Source organism: Salvelinus fontinalis, chromosome 24 (genome assembly GCF_029448725.1).
Source record: "Salvelinus fontinalis isolate EN_2023a chromosome 24, ASM2944872v1, whole genome shotgun sequence".
Lineage (NCBI taxonomy): Eukaryota > Metazoa > Chordata > Actinopteri > Salmoniformes > Salmonidae > Salvelinus > Salvelinus fontinalis.
Window position 1 is genome coordinate 45,035,453 of NC_074688.1, and position 25,162 is coordinate 45,060,614.

The 25,162-nt window shown below is 46.7% G+C and overlaps 1 protein-coding gene across 2 annotated transcripts in view; it reads left to right on the top strand.

Annotated features, from left to right (window-relative positions):
* The window catches only part of cog6 (component of oligomeric golgi complex 6), a 121,677-nt gene that overhangs the window by 10,157 nt on the left and 86,358 nt on the right, over positions 1–25,162 (top strand). The window lies entirely within an intron of this gene.

A 25,162-nucleotide genomic window follows, 5' to 3' on the forward strand; every position in this document is an offset into this window, starting at 1 on the left:
AGGAGGAGGGGCTTGGTGTAACACAGCACAGGAGGAGGAGGGGCTTGGTGTCACACAGCACAGGAAGAGGAGGGGCTTGGTGTAACACAGCACAGGAGGAGGAGGGGCTTGGTGTCACACAGCACAGGAAGAGGAGGGGCTTGGTGTCACAGCACAGGAAGAGGGGCTTGGTGTAACACAGCACAGGAGGAGGAGGGGCTTGGTGTCACAGCACATGAGGAGGAGGGGCTTGGTGTCACAGCACAGGAGGAGGAGGGGCTTGGTGTCACACAGCACAGGAGGAGGGGCTTGGTGTCACACAGCACAGGAGGAGGGGCTTGGTGTCACACAGCACAGGAGGAGGAGGGGCTTGGTGTCACACAGCACAGGAGGAGGAGGGGCTTGGTGTCACACAGCACAGGAGGAGGAGGGGCTTGGTGTCACACAGCACAGGAGGAGGAGGGGCTTGGTGTCACACAGCACAGGAGGAGGGGCTTGGTGTCACACAGCACAGGAGGAGGGGCTTGGTGTCACACAGCACAGGCGGAGGGGCTTGGTGTCACAAAGCACAGGAGGAGGAGGGGCTTGGTGTAACACAGGAGGAGGAGGGGCTTGGTGTAACACAGGAGGAGGAGGGGCTTGGTGTAACACAGGAGGAGGAGGGGCTTGGTGTAACACAGGAGGAGGAGGGGCTTTGTTTCAAAAAGCACAGGAGGAGGGGCTTGGTGTCACAACACAGGAGGAGGGGCTTGGTGTCACAAAGCACAGGAGGAGGGGCTTGGTGTCACACAACACAGGAGGAGGAGGGCTTGGTGTCACACAACACAGGAGGAGGAGGGGCTTGGTGTCACACAGCACAGGAGGAGGAGGGGCTTGGTGTCACACAACACAGGAGGAGGAGGGGCTTGGTGTCACACAGCACAGGAGGAGGAGGGGCTTGGTGTCACACAACACAGGAGGAGGAGGGGCTTGGTGTCACACAGCACAGGAGGAGGAGGGGCTTGGTGTCACACAGCACAGTAGGAGGAGGGGCTTGGTGTCACACAGCACAGTAGGAGGAGGGGCTTGGTGTCACACAACACAGGAGGAGGAGGGGCTTGGTGTCACACAGCACAGGAGGAGGAGGGGCTTGGTGTCACACAGCACAGGAGGAGGAGGGGCTTGGTGTCACACAGCACAGTAGGAGGAGGGGCTTGGTGTCACACAGCACAGGAGGAGGAGGGGCTTGGTGTCACACAGCACAGGAGGAGGAGGGGCTTGGTGTCACACAGCACAGGAGGAGGGGCTTGGTTTCACACAGCACAGGAAGAGGAGGGGCTTGGTGTCACAAAGCACAGGAGGAGGAGGGGCTTGGTGTCACAAAGCACAGGAGGAGGAGGGGCTTGGTGTCACACAGCACAGGAGGAGGAGGGGCTTGGTGTCACAAAGCACAGGAGGAGGAGGGGCTTGGTGTCACAAAGCACAGGAGGAGGAGGGGCTTGGTGTCACAAAGCACAGGAGGAGGAGGGGCTTGGTGTCACACAGCACAGGAGGAGGAGGGGCTTGGTGTCACACAGCACAGGAGGAGGAGGGGCTTGGTGTCACACAGCACAGGAAGAGGAGGGGCTTGGTGTCACAAAGCACAGGAGGAGGAGGGGCTTGGTGTCACAAAGCACAGGAGGAGGAGGGGCTTGGTGTCACACAGCACAGGAAGAGGAGGGGCTTGGTGTCACACAGCACAGGAGGAGGGGCTTGGTGTAACACAGGAGGAGGAGGGGCTTTGTGTCAAAAAGCACATGAGGAGGAGGAGGGGCTTGGTGTCACAAAGCACAGGAGGAGGGGCTTGGTGTCACAAAGCACAGGAGGAGGAGGGACCAGGCTATAGAAGGAGACAACAGATCTGGGACCAGGCTATAGAAGGAGATAACAGATCTGGGACCAGGCTATAGAAGGAGACAACAGATCTGGGACCAGGCTATAGAAGGAGATAACAGATCTGGGACCAGGCTATAGAAGGAGACAACAGATCTGGGACCAGGCTATAGAAGGAGACAACAGATCTGGGACCAGGCTATAGAAGGAGACAACAGATCTGGGACCAGGCTATAGAAGGAGACAACAGATCTGGGACCAGGCTATAGAAGGAGACAACAGATCTGGGACCAGGCTATAGAAGGAGACAACAGATCTGGGACCAGGCTATGAACCATGTCTCACCTTGGTTTCTCTCGGCTGTTTTTCTTCTCTCCATCACTCACTTCCTGTGTGTCACCTTCTAGTCAGGGGGATTGTGCTAGTGAAGCGAGGAATGGCCAACTGTGCATCACAGCTGTCGCTGTTACCTTTTGCCAACAATTTACACACACACACACACACACACACACACACACACACACACACACACACACACACACACACACACACACACACACACACACACACACACACACACACTGAGAGTGTACAGTCTACCACAGGAACAAGAGCAGTCATTTGACATTGATCAGATGCTCTCATCTAGAGCAACATACAGGAGCAATATTAGGGTTAAGTGCCTTGGTCAAGGGCACATCGGCAGCTGGTTCACCTAGTCTGCTCCGGGATTCAACCCAGCGACCTTTTCTGTTACTGGCCCAATGCTCTTAACTGCTTGGCTACCTGCCAGTCCTCTCTCTCATCTCAACCCTCCCTCCCTCCCTCCCTCCCTGTCTCTCCCCCCCCCCTCTCTCTCTCTCTCTCCCTCTCCCCCCTCTCTCTCTCTCCCCCCCTCTCTCTCTCCCCCCTCTTTCTCTCCCCCCCTCTCTCTCTCTCTCTCCCCCCCTCTCTCTCTCCCCCCTCTTTCTCTCTCCCCCCCCTCTCTCTCCCTCTCCCTCCCTCCCTCCCTCGTCTCAACCCTCCCTCCCTCCCTCCCTCCCTCCCTCCCTCTCTCTCTCTCTCTCTCGCCCCTCCCTCTCTCCCTCCCTCCCTCCCTCGTCTCAACCCTCCCTCCCTCCCTCTCTCTCTCTCTCTCTCTCTCGCCCCTCCCTCTCTCCCTCCCTCCCTCCCTCCCTCCAATCCATCAGTCAAGACACGCCGCTGATCCATTCTGTCACATTATCGTCTACAAGCTCCCAGATCAACTCGGCCAAAATCAATGGCCGTAAACCACTGTGGTGTTCTATTATGGCCCATAAAACAGGGCTGGGGTGGCAGTGAGGGGCCAGGGGGCATAGAGATTCTGTCTCAAATCAAAGTTTATTGGTCGTGTACACAGATTTGTTTTCAATGTCACATGCACAAGTACAGTGATGCCTTTCTTGCAAACTCAAAAATCCGACAGAGCAGTGATCAATATCAATGTAGCACTACAAAATAACGAGGTCGAGCAAAAAACACAAGAAATAAAGATAAGAAATAAGAATAACGCGAGAAAGTAAGAAGCTATATTACAGTGTCCGTTCCAATAACATATTTATAATGTACAGGGATACTGGAGTGATGGAGGTAGATGCTGGAGAGATGGAGGTAGATACTGTATGTATAGGGATACTGGAGTGATGGAGGTAGATACTGGAGTGATGGAGGTAGATACTGGAGTGATGGAGGTAGATACTGTATGTATAGGGATACTGGAGTGATGGAGGTAGATACTGTATGTATAGGGATACTGGAGTGATGGAGGTAGATATTGTATGTACAGGGATACTGGAGTGATGGAGGTAGATACTGGAGGGATGGAGGTAGATACTGTATGTATAGGGATACTGGAGTGATGGAGGTAGATACTGGAGAGATGGAGGTAGATACTGTATGTACAGGGATACTGGAGTGATGGAGGTAGATACTGGAGTGATGGAGGTAGATACTGGAGTGAGGGAGGTAGATACTGTAGGGATGGAGGTAGATACTGGACTGATGGAGGTAGATACTGGAGTGATGGAGGTAGATACTGGAGGGATGGAGGTAGATACTGGAGTGATGGAGGTAGATACTGGAGTGATGGAGGTAGATACTGGAGTGATGGAGGTAGATACTGGAGTGATGGAGGTAGATACTGGAGTGATGGAGGTAGATACTGTATGTACAGGGATACTGGAGTGATGGAGGTAGATACTGGAGTGATGGAGGTAGATACTGGAGTGATGGAGGTAGATACTGTATGTACAGGGATACTGGAGTGATGGAGGTAGATACTGGAGTGATGGAGGTAGATACTGGAGTGATGGAGGTAGATACTGTATGTACAGGGATACTGGAGTGATGGAGGTAGATACTGGAGTGATGGAGGTAGATACTGTATGTACAGGGATACTGGAGTGATGGAGGTAGATACTGTATGTATAGGGATACTGGAGTGATGGAGGTAGATACTGGAGGGATGGAGGTAGATACTGTATGTATAGGGATACTGGAGTGATGGAGGTAGATACTGGAGAGATGGAGGTAGATACTGGAGTGATGGAGGTAGATACTGGAGTGATGGAGGTAGATACTGTATGTATAGGGATACTGGAGTGATGGAGGTAGATACTGTATGTATAGGGATACTGGAGTGATGGAGGTAGATACTGGAGTGATGGAGGTAGATACTGTATGTATAGGGATACTGGAGTGATGGAGGTAGATACTGTATGTATAGGGATACTGGAGTGATGGAGGTAGATACTGTATGTATAGGGATACTGGAGTGATGGAGGTAGATACTGGAGTGATGGAGGTAGAAACTGTATGTATAGGGATACTGGAGTGATGGAGGTAGATACTGGAGTGGTGGAGGTAGATACTGGAGTGATGGAGGTAGATACTGTATGTATAGGGATACTGGAGGGATGGAGGTAGATACTGTATGTATAGGGATACTGGAGTGATGGAGGTAGATACTGGAGAGATGGAGGTAGATACTGTATGTACAGGGATACTGGAGGGATGGAGGTAGATACTGTATGTACAGGGATACTGGAGTGATGGAGGTAGATACTGGAGTGATGGAGGTAGATACTGGAGTGATGGAGGTAGATACTGTATGTATAGGGATACTGGAGTGATGGAGGTAGATACTGTATGTACAGGGATACTGGAGTGATGGAGGTAGATACTGGAGTGATGGAGGTAGATACTGTATGTATAGGGATACTGGAGTGATGGAGGTAGATACTGTATGTATAGGGATACTGGAGTGATGGAGGTAGATACTGGAGAGATGGAGGTAGATACTGTATGTACAGGGATACTGGAGGGATGGAGGTAGATACTGGAGTGATGGAGGTAGATACTGTATGTATAGGGATACTGGAGTGATGGAGGTAGATACTGTATGTACAGGGATACTGGAGGGATGGAGGTAGATACTGGAGGGATGGAGGTAGATACTGGAGTGATGGAGGTAGATACTGGAGGGATGGAGGTAGATACTGGAGTGATGGAGGTAGATACTGTATGTACAGGGATACTGGAGTGATGCAGGTAGATACTGTATGTATAGGGATACTGGAGTGATGGAGGTAGATACTGTATGTACAGGGATACTGGAGTGATGGAGGTAGATACTGTATGTATAGGGATACTGGAGTGATGGAAGTAGATACTGTATGTACAGGGATACTGGAGTGATAGAGGTAGATACTGTATGTATAGGGATACTGGAGTGATGGAGGTAGATACTGTATGTATAGGGATACTGGAGTGATAGAGGTAGATACTGTATGTATAGGGATACTGGAGTGATGGAGGTAGATACTGTATGTATAGGGATACTGGAGTGATAGAGGTAGATACTGTATGTATAGGGATACTGGAGTGATGGAGGTAGATACTGTATGTATAGGGATACTGGAGTGATGGAGGTAGATACTGGAGTGATGGAGGTAGATACTGGAGTGATGGAGGTAGATACTGGAGTGATGGAGGTAGATACTGGAGTGATGGAGGTAGATACTGTATGTACAGGGATACTGGAGTGATGGAGGTAGATACTGGAGGGATGGAGGTAGATGCTGTATGTACAGGGATACTGGAGTGATGGAGGTAGATACTGGAGTGATGGAGGTAGATACTGGAGTGATGGAGGTAGATACTGGAGTGATGGAGGTAGATACTGTATGTATAGGGATACTGGAGTGATGGAGGTAGATACTGGAGTGATGGAGGTAGATACTGGAGTGATGGAGGTAGATACTGTATGTATAGGGATACTGGAGTGATGGAGGTAGATACTGGAGTGATGGAGGTAGATACTGGAGTGATGGAGGTAGATACTGGAGGGATGGAGGTAGATACTGGAGTGATGGAGGTAGATACTGGAGTGATGGAGGTAGATACTGGAGTGATGGAGGTAGATACTGGAGTGATGGAGGTAGATACTGTATGTATAGGGATACTGGAGTGATGGAGGTAGATACTGTATGTATAGGGATACTGGAGTGATGGAGGTAGATACTGGAGTGATGGAGGTAGATACTGTATGTATAGGGATACTGGAGTGATGGAGGTAGATACTGTATGTACAGGGATACTGGAGGGATGGAGGTAGATACTGGAGTGATGGAGGTAGATACTGTATGTATAGGGATACTGGAGTGATGGAGGTAGATACTGTATGTACAGGGATACTGGAGGGATGGAGGTAGATACTGGAGGGATGGAGGTAGATACTGGAGTGATGGAGGTAGATACTGGAGGGATGGAGGTAGATACAGGAGTGATGGAGGTAGATACTGTATGTACAGGGATACTGGAGTGATGCAGGTAGATACTGTATGTATAGGGATACTGGAGTGATGGAGGTAGATACTGTATGTACAGGGATACTGGAGTGATGGAGGTAGATACTGTATGTATAGGGATACTGGAGTGATGGAAGTAGATACTGTATGTACAGGGATACTGGAGTGATAGAGGTAGATACTGTATGTATAGGGATACTGGAGTGATGGAGGTAGATACTGTATGTATAGGGATACTGGAGTGATAGAGGTAGATACTGTATGTATAGGGATACTGGAGTGATGGAGGTAGATACTGTATGTATAGGGATACTGGAGTGATAGAGGTAGATACTGTATGTATAGGGATACTGGAGTGATGGAGGTAGATACTGTATGTATAGGGATACTGGAGTGATGGAGGTAGATACTGGAGTGATGGAGGTAGATACTGGAGTGATGGAGGTAGATACTGGAGTGATGGAGGTAGATACTGGAGTGATGGAGGTAGATACTGTATGTACAGGGATACTGGAGTGATGGAGGTAGATACTGTATGTACAGGGATACTGGAGTGATGGAGGTAGATACTGGAGGGATGGAGGTAGATGCTGTATGTACAGGGATACTGGAGTGATGGAGGTAGATACTGGAGTGATGGAGGTAGATACTGGAGTGATGGAGGTATATACTGGAGTGATGGAGGTAGATACTGTATGTATAGGGATACTGGAGTGATGGAGGTAGATACTGGAGTGATGGAGGTAGATACTGGAGTGATGGAGGTAGATACTGTATGTATAGGGATACTGGAGTGATGGAGGTAGATACTGGAGTGATGGAGGTAGATACTGGAGTGATGGAGGTAGATACTGGAGGGATGGAGGTAGATACTGGAGTGATGGAGGTAGATACTGGAGTGATGGAGGTAGATACTGGAGTGATGGAGGTAGATACTGGAGTGATGGAGGTAGATACTGTATGTATAGGGATACTGGAGTGATGGAGGTAGATACTGTATGTATAGGGATACTGGAGTGATGGAGGTAGATACTGTATGTATAGGGATACTGGAGTGATGGAGGTAGATACTGGAGTGATGGAGGTAGATACTGGAGTGATGGAGGTAGATACTGTATGTATAGGGATACTGGAGTGATGGAGGTAGATACTGTATCTATATATACACTACTGTTCAAAAGTTTGGGGCCACTTAGAGACATAGAGACTTAAAATATGAACAAGGTTGACTCAGCTAGTCCGTGAAGCCATTTTGTTAGCTATTTAGCAGTCTTATGGCTTGGGGATAGAAGCTGTTCAGGAGCCTGTTGGTGTCAGATTGGTACCGCTTGCAGATTTTATCGCATGTGCATTGAAATGCATTTCTTTCTGAGTCCCTATGCAGCAGGGTGATGAGATGTAGCCTAAAAATGAACACTTCATTACCCGATGGCTTATGGGGGTGTCAATCACATCTCTCACAGGCTCCTAACAAGCTTCAATCATTCAATGACTCAGGCGGTAACTAACACCTAACAGTACTGTGTGTTAAACCAGACAGACTGACTCAGGGGGGTAACTAAGACCTAACAGTACTGTGTGTTAAACCAGACAGACTCAGGAGGGTAACTAAGACCTAACAGTACTGTGTGTTAAACCAGACAGACTCAGGGGGGTAACTAAGACCTAACAGTACTGTGTTAAACCAGACAGACTCAGGAGGGTAACTAAGACCTAACAGTACTGTGTGTTAAACCAGACAGACTCAGGGGGGTAACTAAGACCTAACAGTACTGTGTGTTAAACCAGACAGACTCAGGAGGGTAACTAAGACCTAACAGTACTGTGTGTTAAACCAGACAGACTCAGGGGGGTAACTAAGACCTAACAGTACTGTGTGTTAAACCAGACTGACTCAGGGGGGTAACTAAGACCTAACAGTACTGTGTGTTAACCCAGACTGACTCAGGGGGGTAACTAAGACCTAACAGTACTGTGTGTTAAACCAGACAGACTCAGGGGGGTAACTAAGACCTAACAGTACTGTGTGTTAAACCAGACTGACTCAGGGGGGTAACTAAGACCTAACAGTACTGTGTGTTAAACCAGACTGACTCAGGGGGGTAACTAAGACCTAACAGTACTGTGTGTTAAACCAGACTGACTCAGGGGGGTAACTAAGACCTAACAGTACTGTGTGTTAAACCAGACGGACTCAGGGGGGTAACTAAGACCTAACAGTACTGTGTGTTAAACCAGACAGACTCAGGGGGGTAACTAAGACCTAACAGTACTGTGTGTTAACCCAGACTGACTCAGGGGGGTAACTAAGACCTAACAGTACTGTGTGTTAAACCAGACAGACTCAGGGGGGTAACTAAGACCTAACAGTACTGTGTGTTAAACCAGACTGACTCAGGGGGGTAACTAAGACCTAACAGTACTGTGTGTTAAACCAGACGGACTCAGGGGGGTAACTAAGACCTAACAGTACTGTGTGTTAAACCAGACAGACTCAGGGGGGTAACTAAGACCTAACAGTACTGTGTGTTAAACCAGACAGACTGAACCAGGAGGTAACTAAGACCTAACAGTACTGTGTGTTAAACCAGACAGACTGAACCAGGAGGTAACTTAGACCTAACAGTACTGTGTGTTAAACCAGACAGACTCAGGGGGGTAACTAAGACCTAACAGTACTGTGTGTTAAACCAGACTGACTCAGGGGGGTAACTAAGACCTAACAATACTGTGTGTTACACCAGACAGACTCATGGGGGTAACTAAGACCTAACAGTACTGTGTGTTAAACCAGACAGACTCAGGGGGGTAACTAAGACCTAACAGTACTGTGTGTTAAACCAGACTGACTCAGGGGGGTAACTAAGACCTAACAGTACTGTGTGTTAAACCAGACTGACTCAGGGGGGTAACTAAGACCTAACAGTACTGTGTGTTAAACCAGACAGACTCAGGGGGGTAACTAAGACCTAACAGTACTGTGTGTTAAACCAGACAGACTGAACCAGGAGGTAACTAAGACCTAACAGTACTGTGTGTTAAACCAGACAGACTGAACCAGGAGGTAACTAAGACCTAACAGTACTGTGTGTTAAACCAGACAGACTCAGGGGGGTAACTAAGACCTAACAGTACTGTGTGTTAAACCAGACAGACTCAGGGGGTAACTAAGACCTAACAATACTGTGTGTTAAACCAGACTGACTCAGGGGGGTAACTAAGACCTAACAGTACTGTGTGTTAAACCAGACAGACTCAGGGGGGTAACTAAGACCTAACAGTACTGTGTGTTAAATCAGACAGACTGAACCAGGGGGTAACTAAGACCTAACAGTACTGTGTGTTAAACCAGACTGACTCAGGAGGGTAACTAAGACCTAACAGTACTGTGTGTTAAACCAGACAGACTCAGGGGGGTAACTAAGACCTAACAGTACTGTGTGTTAAACCAGACTGACTCAGGGGGGTAACTAAGACCTAACAGTACTGTGTTAAACCAGACTGACTCAAGGAGGTAACTAAGACCTAACAGTACTGTGTGTTAAACCAGACAGACTCAGGGAGGTAACTAAGACCTAACAATACTGTGTGTTAAACCAGACAGACTCAGGGGGGTAACTAAGACCTAACAGTACTGTGTGTTAAACCAGTCTGACTCAGGGGGGTAACTAAGACCTAACAATACTGTGTGTTAAACCAGACAGACTCAGGGGGGTAACTAAGACCTAACAGTACTGTGTGTTAAACCAAACTGACTGACTCAGGGGGGTAACTAAGACCTAACAGTACTGTGTGTTAAACCAGACAAACTCAGGGGGGTAACTAAGACCTAACAGTACTGTGTGTTAAACCAGACTGACTGAACCAGGGGGGTAACTAAGACCTAACAGTACTGTGTGTTAAACCAGACTGACTCAGGGGGGTAACTAAGACCTAACAGTACTGTGTGTTAAACCAGACAGACTCAGGGGGTAACTAAGACCTAACAGTACTGTGTGTTAAACCAGACTGACTCAGGAGGGTAACTAAGACCTAACAGTACTGTGTGTTAAACCAGACAGACTCAGGGGGGTAACTAAGACCTAACAGTACTGTGTGTTAAACCAGACAGACTGAACCAGGAGGTAACTAAGACCTAACAGTACTGTGTGTCAAACCAGACAGACTCAGGGGGGTAACTAAGACCTAACAGTACTGTGTGTTAAACCAGACAGACTCAGGGGGGTAACTAAGACCTAACAGTACTGTGTGTTAAACCAGACAGACTCAGGGGGTAACTAAGACCTAACAGTACTGTGTGTTAAACCAGACAGACTCAGGGGGGTAACTAAGACCTAACAGTACTGTGTGTTAAACCAGACAGACTGAACCAGGAGGTAACTAAGACCTAACAGTACTGTGTGTCAAACCAGACAGACTCAGGGGGGTAACTAAGACCTACCAGTACTGTGTGTTAAACCAGACAGACTCAGGGGGGTAACTAAGACCTAACAGTACTGTGTGTTAAACCAGACAGACTCAGGAGGGTAACTAAGACCTAACAGTACTGTGTGTTAAACCAGACAGACTCAGGGGGATAACTAAGACCTAACAGTACTGTGTGTTAAACCAGACAGACTCAGGGGGGTAACTAAGACCTAACAGTACTGTGTGTTAAACCAGACTGACTCAGGGGGGTAACTAAGACCTAACAGTACTGTGTGTTAAACCAGACTGACTCAGGGGGGTAACTAAGACCTAACAGTACTGTGTGTTAAACCAGACAGACTCAGGGGGGTAACTAAGACCTAACAATACTGTGTGTTAAACCAGACTGACTCAGGAGGGTAACTAAGACCTAACAGTACTGTGTGTTAAACCAGACTGACTCAGGGGGGTAACTAAGACCTACGTCTCAAATGGCCCTCTATTCCCTACATGATGCACTACATAGCCCTATGGGCCCTGGTCAGCAGTAGCACACTTTATAGGGATTCGGGTGCTCAAACTCTGTCCCCAAAGGGCTGTCCTCCAGGGGAAGGGTATATCACCCTGTAGCTGGCCTACCACTCGTCCAGTCAACAGCGATCACATCTCAATTCATCCCTCTTTCTCTCACACGCTGCCTCAGAATAGACATGGTAATCTAAGCTTGACCTTCACCTCTGTTAAAGAAATCCTGTGGTCAAAAGCAGGATCTCACGACGACATTAGTAGACAATCTTTTCCAGTCGAGAATTTGTTTTATAATACATTCTGCCTGTTGAGTATCTTTCCCTTGCCTTTTTAATTTCTCAAACCTTCCCGAGTCTCTGTCCAAGATGTCTGATTTATTAGGTGAGGCAAGAAATATCCTGAACTGATATGACTCAAAGTAGTCATGGGGTGCATTCATTAGTGCCCACCGTAGCAAAACGTTTAGCAACAAAAACAAGAGCTTCTTATTGGACAAGTTCACGTAGACCCTCCTCGTTTCAGTCCGTTTGCTTCTGTTTGGTTCCTAGTGAATACACACCGTGTCATCGCCAAGCATCTGCACCTGATAATGAAACGGTTGTCCTTCAGTGAGAGGCCCAGGCCATACAAAAGGAAAGGAAACCAGGGTGGATGATGTGTTGAGGGCTAGACGGTGTGGTTTCTGTGCCAGAGGGTCAAACACACTTTGTCTTTTGTGTTGTTAGCATGTGAAAGCTGGTCCTGTTGAAAGAGACTGTCCGTGAGAATGGGCTATAAGTGTTCTCTTTTGTTCTGTAACCTTAAACCTGTCCTGCTGTGTGGGGGAGTACCTTGTCCTCTCCTCTCACGATCATGTCTAACAAGCTCGACACACAAACAGATGTTGCTGTGAACAGTATGTTTGATCTCACCAGGAGACAGCTGTTATTGACAGAGTGTGAGGATGTTGTGAACAGTTTGTACTCAATATACTTTAACATGACTAAAACCTAATCAAAACTGTGTAGAATGATAATGGATCTACGTTCATGCAGTTTCTTGATGGTGTCCAACTCGCTTATGATCACCGAAATGAAAGCTGGACAGTCAAGGAACATGGAAAATGCCCATAATGATGGATATACTTAAAAAAAAAATCTAATTTTTAAGGCGAGAAAATATTAGAAAAAATTTTGGCCCTCCGGACCTCGTTGAAGAGGGAATGCGACCCCTGGTGACTAAATGAGTTGAAGACGGAATGCGACCCCTGGTGACTAAATGAGTTGAAGACGGAATGCGACCCCTGGTGGCTAAATGAGTTGAAGACGGAATGCGACCCCTGGTGACTAAATGAGTTGAAGACAGAATGCGACCCCTGGTGACTAAATGAGTTGAAGACAGAATGCGACCCCTGGTGGATAAATGAGTTGAAGACGGAATGCGACCCCTGGTGACTAAATGAGTTGAAGACAGAATGCGACCCCTGGTGACTAAATGAGTTGAAGACGGAATGCGACCCCTGGTGACTAAATGAGTTGAAGACGGAATGCGACCCCTGGTGACTAAATGAGTTGAAGACAGAATGCGACCCCTGGTGACTAAATGAGTTGAAGACGGAATGCGACCCCTGGTGACTAAATGAGTTGAAGACGGAATGCGACCCCTGGTGGCTAAATGAGTTGAAGACGGAATGCGACCCCTGGTGACTAAATGAGTTGAAGACGGAATGCGACCCCTGGTGACTAAATGAGTTGAAGACGGAATGCGACCCCTGGGGGTAAATGAGTTGAAGACGGAATGCGACCCCTGGTGGCTAAATGAGTTGAAGACGGAATGCGACCCCTGGTGGCTAAATGAGTTGAAGACAGAATGCGACCCCTGGTGACTAAATGAGTTGAAGACGGAATGCGACCCCTGGTGGCTAAATGAGTTGAGGACAGAATGCGACCCCTGGTGGCTAAATGAGTTGAAGACGGAATGCGACCCCTGGTGACTAAATGAGTTGAAGATGGAATGCGACCCCTGGTGGCTAAATGAGTTGAAGACGGAATGCGACCCCTGGTGGCTAAATGAGTTGAAGACGGAATGCGACCCCTGGTGGCTAAATGAGTTGAAGACGGAATGCGACCCCTGGTGGCTAAATGAGTTGAAGACGGAATGCGACCCCTGGTGGCTAAATGAGTTGAAGACGGAATGCGACCCCTGGTGGCTAAATGAGTTGAAGACGGAATGCGACCCCTGGGGCTAAATGAGTTGAAGACGGAATGCGACCCCTGGTGACTAAATGAGTTGAAGACGGAATGCGACCCCTGGTGACTAAATGAGTTGAAGATGGAATGCGACCCCTGGTGACTAAATGAGTTGAAGACGGAATGCGACCCCTGGTGGCTAAATGAGTTGAAAATGGAATGCGACCCCTGGTGACTAAATGAGTTGAAGACGGAATGCGACCCCTGGTGGCTAAATGAGTTGAAGATGGAATGCGACCCCTGGTGACTAAATGAGTTGAAGACGGAATGCGACCCCTGGGGCTAAATGAGTTGAAGACAGAATGCGACCCCTGGGGCTAAATGAGTTGAAGACGGAATGCGACCCCTGGGGCTAAATGAGTTGAAGACGGAATGCGACCCCTGGGGCTAAATGAGTTGAAGACGGAATGCGACCCCTGGGGCTACATGAGTTGAAAACGAAATGCGACCCCTGGTGACTAAATGAGTTGAAGACGGAATGCGACCCCTGGTGGCTAAATGAGTTGAAGACAGAATGCGACCCCTGGTGGCTAAATGAGTTGAAGATGGAATGCGACCCCTGGGGCTAAATGAGTTGAAGACGGAATGCGACCCCTGGTGGCTAAATGAGTTGAAGACGGAATGCGACCCCTGGGGCTAAATGAGTTGAAGACGGAATGCGACCCCTGGTGGCTAAATGAGTTGAAGACGGGATGCGACCCCTGGTGGCTAAATGAGTTGAAGACGGGATGCGACCCCTGGTGGCTAAATGAGTTGAAGACGGGATGCGACCCCTGGTGGCTAAATGAGTTGAAGACGGGATGCGACCCCTGGTGGCTAAATGAGTTGAAGACGGAATGCGACCCCTGGTGGCTAAATGAGTTGAAGACGGAATGCGACCCCTGGTGGCTAAATGAGTTGAAGACGGAATGCGACCCCTGGTGGCTAAATGAGTTGAAGACGGAATGCGACCCCTGGTGGCTAAATGAGTTGAAGACGGAATGCGACCCCTGGGGCTAAATGAGTTGAAGACGGAATGCGACCCCTGGTGACTAAATGAGTTGAAGACGGAATGCGACCCCTGGTGGCTAAATGAGTTGAAGACGGAATGCGACCCCTGGTGGCTAAATGAGTTGAAGACAGAATGCGACCCCTGGTGACTAAATGAGTTGAAGACGGAATGCGACCCCTGGTGGCTAAATGAGTTGAAGACGGAATGCGACCCCTGGTGACTAAATGAGTTGAAGACGGAATGCGACCCTGGTGACTAAATGAGTTGAAGACGGAATGCGACCCCTGGTGGCCAAATGAGTTGAAGACGGAATGCGACCCCTGGTGGCTAAATGAGTTGAAGACAGAATGCGACCCCTGGTGACTAAATGAGTTGAAGACAGAATGCGACCCCTGGTGACTAAATGAGTTGAAGACAGAATGCGACCCCTGGTGGCTAAATGAGTTGAAGACGGAATGCGACCCCTGGTGACTAAATGAGTTGAAGACGGAATGCGACCCCTGGTGGCTAAATGAGTTGAAGACGGAATGCGACCCCTGGTGGCTAAATGAGTTGAAGACGGAATGCGACCCCTGGTGGCTAAATGAGTTGAAGACGGAATGCGACCCCTGGTGGCTAAATGAATTGAAGACGGAATGCGACCCCTGGTGACTAAATGAGTTGAAGACGGAATGCGACCCCTGGTGACTAAATGAGTTGAAGACAGAATGCGACCCCTGGGGCTAAATGAGTTTAAGACGGAATGCGACCCCTGAATGCGACCCCTGGGGCTAAATGAGTTTAAGACGGAATGCGACCCCTGGTGACTAAATGAGTTTAAGACGGAATGCGACCCCTGGTGACTAAATGAGTTTAAGACGGAATGCGACCCCTGGTGACTAAATGAGTTTAAGACGGAATGCGACCCCTGGTGACTAAATGAGTTGAAGATGGAATGCGACCCCTGGTGACTAAATGAGTTGAAGACAGAATGCGACCCCTGGGGCTAAATGAGTTTAAGACGGAATGCGACCCCTGAATGCGACCCCTGGGGCTAAATGAGTTTAAGACGGAATGCGACCCCTGGTGACTAAATGAGTTTAAGACGGAATGCGACCCCTGGTGACTAAATGAGTTGAAGATGGAATGCGACCCCTGGTGGCTAAATGAGTTGAAGACGGAATGTGACCCCTGGTGACTAAATGAGTTGAAGACGGAATGCGACCCCTGGTGGCTAAATGAGTTGAAGACGGAATGCGACCCCTGGTGACTAAATGAGTTGAAGACAGAATGCGACCCCTGGTGACTAAATGAGTTGAAGACAGAATGCGACCCCTGGTGGATAAATGAGTTGAAGACGGAATGCGACCCCTGGTGACTAAATGAGTTGAAGACAGAATGCGACCCCTGGTGACTAAATGAGTTGAAGACGGAATGCTACCCCTGGTGACTAAATGAGTTGAAGACGGAATGCGACCCCTGGTGGCTAAATGAGTTGAAGACGGAATGCGACCCCTGGTGGCTAAATGAGTTGAAGACGGAATGCGACCCCTGGTGGCTAAATGAGTTGAAGATGGAATGCGACCCCTGGTGGCTAAATGAATTGAAGACGGAATGCGACCCCTGGTGACTAAATGAGTTGAAGACGGAATGCGACCCCTGGTGACTAAATGAGTTGAAGACAGAATGCGACCCCTGGGGCTAAATGAGTTTAAGACGGAATGCGACCCCTGAATGCGACCCCTGGGGCTAAATGAGTTTAAGACGGAATGCGACCCCTGGTGACTAAATGAGTTTAAGACGGAATGCGACCCCTGGTGACTAAATGAGTTGAAGATGGAATGCGACCCCTGGTGACTAAATGAGTTGAAGACAGAATGCGACCCCTGGTGGCTAAATGAGTTGAAGACGGAATGCGACCCCTGGTGGCTAAATGAGTTGAAGACGGAATGCGACCCCTGGTGACTAAATGAGTTGAAGACAGAATGCGACCCCTGGTGACTAAATGAGTTGAAGACAGAATGCGACCCCTGGTGGATAAATGAGTTGAAGACGGAATGCGACCCCTGGTGACTAAATGAGTTGAAGACAGAATGCGACCCCTGGTGACTAAATGAGTTGAAGACGGAATGCGACCCCTGGTGACTAAATGAGTTGAAGACGGAATGCGACCCCTGGTGACTAAATGAGTTGAAGACGGAATGCGACCCCTGGTGACTAAATGAGTTGAAGACGGAATGCGACCCCTGGTGACTAAATGAGTTGAAGACGGAATGCGACCCCTGGTGGCTAAATGAGTTGAAGACGGAATGCGACCCCTGGTGACTAAATGAGTTGAAGACGGAATGCGACCCCTGGTGACTAAATGAGTTGAAGACGGAATGCGACCCCTGGGGGTAAATGAGTTGAAGACGGAATGCGACCCCTGGTGGCTAAATGAGTTGAAGATGGAATGCGACCCCTGGTGGCTAAATGAGTTGAAGACGGAATGCGACCCCTGGTGACTAAATGAGTTGAAGACGGAATGCGACCCCTGGTGGCTAAATGAGTTGAAGACAGAATGCGACCCCTGGTGGCTAAATGAGTTGAAGACGGAATGCGACCCCTGGTGACTAAATGAGTTGAAGATGGAATGCGACCCCTGGTGGCTAAATGAGTTGAAGACGGAATGCGACCCCTGGTGGCTAAATGAGTTGAAGACGGAATGCGACCCCTGGTGGCTAAATGAGTTGAAGACGGAATGCGACCCCTGGTGGCTAAATGAGTTGAAGACGGAATGCGACCCCTGGTGGCTAAATGAGTTGAAGACGGAATGCGACCCCTGGGGCTAAATGAGTTGAAGACGGAATGCGACCCCTGGTGACTAAATGAGTTGAAGACGGAATGCGACCCCTGGTGACTAAATGAGTTGAAGATGGAATGCGACCCCTGGTGACTAAATGAGTTGAAGACGGAATGCGACCCCTGGTGGCTAAATGAGTTGAAAATGGAATGCGACCCCTGGTGACTAAATGAGTTGAAGACGGAATGCGACCCCTGGTGGCTAAATGAGTTGAAGATGGAATGCGACCCCTGGTGACTAAATGAGTTGAAGACGGAATGCGACCCCTGGGGCTAAATGAGTTGAAGACGGAATGCGACCCCTGGGGCTAAATGAGTTGAAGACGGAATGCGACCCCTGGGGCTAAATGAGTTGAAGACGGAATGCGACCCCTGGGGCTAAATGAGTTGAAGACGGAATGCGACCCCTGGGGCTACATGAGTTGAAAACGAAATGCGACCCCTGGTGACTAAATGAGTTGAAGACGGAATGCGACCCCTGGTGGCTAAATGAGTTGAAGACAGAATGCGACCCCTGGTGGCTAAATGAGTTGAAGATGGAATGCGACCCCTGGGGCTAAATGAGTTGAAGACGGAATGCGACCCCTGGTGGCTAAATGAGTTGAAGACGGAATGCGACCCCTGGGGCTAAATGAGTTGAAGACGGAATGCGACCCCTGGTGGCTAAATGAGTTGAAGACGGGATGCGACCCCTGGTGGCTAAATGAGTTGAAGACGGGATGCGACCCCTGGTGGCTAAATGAGTTGAAGACGGGATGCGACCCCTGGTGGCTAAATGAGTTGAAGACGGAATGCGACCCCTGGTGGCTAAATGAGTTGAAGACGGAATGCGACCCCTGGTGGCTAAATGAGTTGAAGACGGAATGCGACCCCTGGTGGCTAAATGAGTTGAAGACGGAATGCGACCCCTGGTGGCTAAATGAGTTGAAGACGGAATGCGACCCCTGGGGCTAAATGAGTTGAAGACGGAATGCGACCCCTGGTGACTAAATGAGTTGAAGACGGAATGCGACCCCTGGTGGCTAAATGAGTTGAAGACGGAATGCGACCCCTGGTGGCTAAATGAGTTGAAGACAGAATGCGACCCCTGGTGACTAAATGAGTTGAAGACAGAATGCGACCCCTGGTGACTAAATGAGTTGAAGACAGAATGCGACCCCTGGTGGCTAAATGAGTTGAAGACGGAATGCGACCCCTGGTGACTAAATGAGTTGAAGACGGAATGCGACCCCTGGTGACTAAATGAGTTGAAGACGGAATGCGACCCCTGGTGGCTAAATGAGTTGAAGACGGAATGCGACCCCTGGTGGCTAAATGAGTTGAAGACAGAATGCGACCCCTGGTGACTAAATGAGTTGAAGACAGAATGCGACCCCTGGTGACTAAATGAGTTGAAGACAGAATGCGACCCCTGGTGGCTAAATGAGTTGAAGACGGAATGCGACCCCTGGTGACTAAATGAGTTGAAGACGGAATGCGACCCCTGGTGGCTAAATGAGTTGAAGACGGAATGCGACCCCTGGTGGCTAAATGAGTTGAAGACAGAATGCGACCCCTGGTGGCTAAATGAGTTGAAGACGGAATGCGACCCCTGGTGGCTAAATGAATTGAAGACGGAATGCGACCCCTGGTGACTAAATGAGTTGAAGACGGAATGCGACCCCTGGTGACTAAATGAGTTGAAGACAGAATGCGACCCCTGGGGCTAAATGAGTTTAAGACGGAATGCGACCCCTGAATGCGACCCCTGGGGCTAAATGAGTTTAAGACGGAATGCGACCCCTGGTGACTAAATGAGTTTAAGACGGAATGCGACCCCTGGTGACTAAATGAGTTGAAGATGGAATGCGACCCCTGGTGACTAAATGAGTTGAAGACAGAATGCGACCCCTGGTGGCTAAATGAGTTGAAGACGGAATGTGACCCCTGGTGACTAAATGAGTTGAAGACGGAATGCGACCCCTGGTGGCTAAATGAGTTGAAGACGGAATGCGACCCCGGAATGCGACCCCTGCTCTAGGTCAATAACAGTAGAAGAGAGCTTGTCTATATTCAGTAAGCAGGACAGCCATCACATTCAGGACCTCCAGATTCTCGCTGACAAACCTGTACAATGACACTTGAGCCTCATTACTGGCCCAACACACACCTACCCACGTACACACGTACACACACACACACACACACACACACACACACACACACACACACACACACACACACACACACACACACACACACACACACACACTGTACTCTACTAATGAGGTGAAAGCTGTGAATGTGGTCTTTGTGAGAGATGCTATCGGCTCTGACTGTACTCTATGGTCATCAGTGCGCGGCTAACTAATCTCTTCATGAAGGCCTCTTCTCCCAGCTAGCCTTTGAAATGGTCCCTAATGGATTCTAATGCAACGGTTTTCAAACTGGGATTCTAATGCAACGGTTTTCAAACTGGGATTCTAATGCAACGGTATTCAAACTGGGATTCTAATGCAACGGTATTCAAACTGGGATTCTAATGCAACGGTATTCAAACTGGGATTCTAATGCAGAGGTATTCAAACTGCGATTCTAATGCAACGGTTTTCAAACTGGGATTCTAATGCAACGGTTTTCAAACTGTGATTCTAATGCAACGGTTTTCAAACTGGGATTCTAATGCAACGGTATTCAAACTGGGATTCTAATGCAGAGGTTTTCAAACTGGGATTCTAATGCAACGGTTTTCAAACTGGGATTCTAATGCAACGGTTTTCAAACTGGGATTTTAATGCAACGGTTTTCAAACTGGGATTCTAATGCAACGGTTTTCAAACTGGGATTCTAATGCAACGGTATTCAAATTGGGATTCTAATGCAGAGGTTTTCAAACTGGAATTCTAATGCAACGGTTTTCAAACTGGGATTCTAATGCAACGGTTTTCAAACTGGGATTCTAATGCAACGGTTTTCAAACTGGGATTCTAATGCAACGGTTTTCAAACTGGGATTCTAATGCAACGGTATTCAAACTGGGATTCTAATGCAACGGTTTTCAAACTGGGATTCTAATGCAACGTTTTTCAAACTGGGATTCTAATGCAACGGTTTTCAAACTGGGATTCTAATGCAACGGTATTCAAACTGGGATTCTAATCCAGAGGTTTTCAAACTAGGGTCTCGGGCCCCATAAGGGAGGGACTGGATGGGGGCCTGATTTTTTTGGTTGTTATTGTTATTTTATGAATATCACTTGCTACAACAGAATACCATTGTGGATAAAATGTTTGAGTCCAGTATGAAGGAATTAAAAGGTAGTTTCACAAGCTAATGCTAACTAGCGTTAGCACAATGACTGGAAGTATACAGGAACACTTAGCATGCTATCTTGAACGACCTAAACCAAATAGAAAGCATGCGGAAAAGATATGTAACTATATATATTTTACCATCTAACAGTCAAATACAAGCTAGACGGTTCACCCAGCGCAATTCACCCAGCGCACATGCCCATTGATTTTGTTATAATGTTGGAGCAGAGGAACATGGCACAATGTATGGAATTGGAGGAAATTAGCTTTAAAACTGCAAAATTGTCTCTCAGCTCCATGCCAAACTGTGTAGAATTGCGGAAAATTTGCTTTACAGCAGCCAAGTGTTCTCTACGGTACCAAGATACCTTTCTAAGTGTACTTTATTTTGCATTGGATCTCAAAAAAACACAACTTTTACATTACCGTGTAATTTACCGATAAAATGGTCTGACTGTGAAGTGGACATACTCTGTATTCATATCCCGAAGGAAAGAAAGGATCTCACTCCAATACATTTTTATAGAAAGTTTGCAAAAATACATAAGATCTTATTACCATGGAAAGGTAAATACCTGTCTATATTGAAAAATCTATCTGATTTAATTCTTTAGTCAGTTTCTCTTTACATTTTGGACCTGCCTAACCCGAACAACTTGTTTTGTAAAATTATATGAGCAAAAAATACACTTTATTTGGAATGGCAAGCCAGGCTAAATTAAACGGGCCTAATTTAAATTTGGAGGGCAGAAAGGATTAAATATTAAAACGTTGAACCTTTTCTGAAAAGGCGTCAGTCACACAACTGGTCTCTTTAATGAAATATCTAAGAAACTGAACTGGGAGACATATTTTGGCAGTAGCTGTCCAAGCTTCTTTCACTTGATGTTTTGAATCATTCATATTTAATCATTTCTGACAAAGTATTTAAGTATTAGACCTTAAATACTTCAATCATACAGAAGTTATATTTCAATCCTAACTGGTTGTATAGCAGATTAGTAAGAATGTCTCACACCATGTTCAAGAATGGCCTTTTTCCCTTTATTCAGATTACAACCTCTCCCTTTATTCAGATTACAACCTCTCCCTTTATTCAGATTACAACCTCTCCCTTTATTCAGATTACAACCTCTCCCTTTATTCAGATTACAACCTCTCCCTTTATTCAGATTACAACCTCTCCCTTTATTCAGATTACAACCTCTCCCTTTATTCACCTCTCCCTTTATTCAGATTACAACCTCTCCCTTTATTCAGATTACAACCTCTCCCTTTATTCAGATTACAACCTCTCCCTTTATTCAGATTACAACCTCTCCCTTTATTCAGATTACAACCTCTCCCTTTATTCAGATTACAACCTCTCCCTTTATTCACCTCTCCCTTTATTCAGATTACAACCTCTCCCTTTATTCACCTCTCCCTTTATTCAGATTACAACCTCTCCCTTTATTCAGATTACAACCTCTCCCTTTATTCAGATTACAACCTCTCCCTTTATTCAGATTACAACCTCTCCCTTGATTCAGATTATAACCTCTCCCTTTTCAGATTACAACCTCTCCCTTTATTCAGATTACAACCTCTCCCTTTATTCAGATTACAACCTCTCCCTTTATTCAGATTACAACCTCTCCCTTTATTCAGATTACAACCTCTCCCTTTATTCAGATTACAACCTCTCCCTTTATTCAGATTACAACCTCTCCCTTTATTCAGATTACAACCTCTCCCTTTATTCAGATTACAACCTCTCCCTTTATTCAGATTATAACCTCTCCCTTTATTCACCTCTCCCTTTATTCAGATTCCAACCTCTCCCTTTATTCAGATTACAACCTCTCCCTTTATTCAGATTACAACCTCTCCCTTAATTCAGATTACAACCTCTCCCTTTATTCAGATTACAACCTCTCCCTTTATTCAGATTACAGCCTCTCCCTTTATTCAGATTACAACCTCTCCCTTTATTCAGATTACAACCTCTCCCTTTATTCAGATTACAACCTCTCCCTTTATTCAGATTACAACCTCTCCCTTTATTCAGATTACAACCTCTCCCTTTATTCAGATTGCAACCTCTCCCTTTATTCAGATTACAACCTCTCCCTTTATTCAGATTACAACCTCTTCCCTTTATTTAGATTACAACCTCTCCCTTTATTCAGATTACAACCTCTCCCTTTATTCAGATTACAACCTCTCCCTTTATTCAGATTACAACCTCTCCCTTTATTCAGATTACAACCTCTCCCTTTATTCAGATTACAACCTCTCCCTTTATTCAGATTACAACCTCTCCCTTTATTCAGATTACAACCTCTCCCTTTATTCAGATTGCAACCTCTCCCTTTATTTAGATTACAACCTCTCCCTTTATTCAGATTACAACCTCTCCCTTTATTCAGATTACAACCTCTCCCTTTATTCAGATTACAACCTCTCCCTTTATTCAGATTACAACCTCTCCCTTTATTCAGATTGCAACCTCTCCCTTTATTCAGATTACAACCTCTCCCTTTATTCAGATTACAACCTCTCCCTTTATTCAGATTACAACCTCTCCCTTTATTCAGATTACAACCTCTCCCTTTATTCAGATTACAACCTCTCCCTTTATTCAGATTACAACCTCTCCCTTTATTCAGATTACAACCTCTCCCTTTATTCAGATTACAACCTCTCCCTTTATTCAGATTACAACCTCTCCCTTTATTCAGATTACAACCTCTCCCTTTATTCAGATTACAACCTCTCCCTTTATTCAGATTACAACCTCTCCCTTTATTCAGATTACAACCTCTCCCTTTATTCAGATTACAACCTCTCCCTTTACTCACATTACAACCTCTCCCTTTATTCAGATTACAACCTCTCCCTTTATTCAGATTACAACCTCTCCCTTTACTCACATTACAGCCTCTCCCTTTATTCAGATTACAACCTCTCCCTTTATTCAGATTACAACCTCTCCCTTTATTCAGATTACAACCTCTCCCTTTATTCAGATTACAACCTCTCCCTTTATTCAGATTACAACCTCTCCCTTTACTCACATTACAACCTCTCCCTTTATTCAGACTACAACCTCTCCCTTTATTCAGATTACAACCTCTCCCTTTATTCAGATTACAGCCTCTCCCTTTATTCAGATTACAACCTCTCACTTTCGGTTATTTGAAAATGAAATCATCTCCATAATATCATTATTTTTGAAACAAGACTATAGAAAGCTGGTTGCTATTTCAGTTTCAATCCACCAGAAAAGACAGAAGAGATATTACAACAAATATTATGGTTAAACTCAAATACACTGAAAAGATAAAGATCAGGTGGGACCATTCTAGCCAATGAGAGGGCAGGTACGTACAGTGGGGCAAAAAAGTATTTAGTCAGCCACCAATTGTGCAAGTTCTCCCACTTAAAAAGATGAGAGAGGCCTGTAATTTTCATCAGAGGTACACTTCAACTATGACAGACAAAATGAGAAAAATAAATCCAGAAAATCACATTGTAGAATTTTTAATGAATTTATTTGCAAATTATGGTGGAAAATAAGTATTTGGTCACCTACAAACAAGCAAGATTTCTGGCTCTCACAGACCTGTAACTTCTTCTTTAAGAGGCTCCTCTGTCCTCCACTCGTTATCTGTATTAATGGCAACTGTTTGAACTTGTTATCAGTATAAAAGACACCTGTCCACAACCTGAAACAGTCACACTCCAAACTCCACAATGGCCAAGACCAAAGAGCTGTCAAAGGACACCAGAAACAAAATTGTAGACCTGCACCAGGCTGGGAAGACTGAATCTGCAATAGGTAAGCAGCTTGGTTTGAAGAAATCAACTGTGGGAGCAATTATTAGGAAATGGAAGACATACAAGACCACTGATAATGTCCCTCGATCTGGGGCTCCACGCAAGATCTCACCCCGTGGGGTCAAAATAATCCCAAGAACGGTGAGCAAAACATCCACAGATATCATGTGGATGTAGTAGACCTATATCATTAGGTAGATTAACACGTGGCCCTAGCGTAGGTCTGGTAGTTAAGCTGCATACACATTGTGGACGATAGCAGTATACGGTTGGCTTGGCGTGTGTGATGGGGGAGGTTATACACTAGACTGACTGACTGTACTGTTGTTGGAGAGGCCTGAGCAATTCCTTTATCTGATACTGTTAATTAGGTTGGGTCCTCTGTGAGCACACACATACACACACACACACACA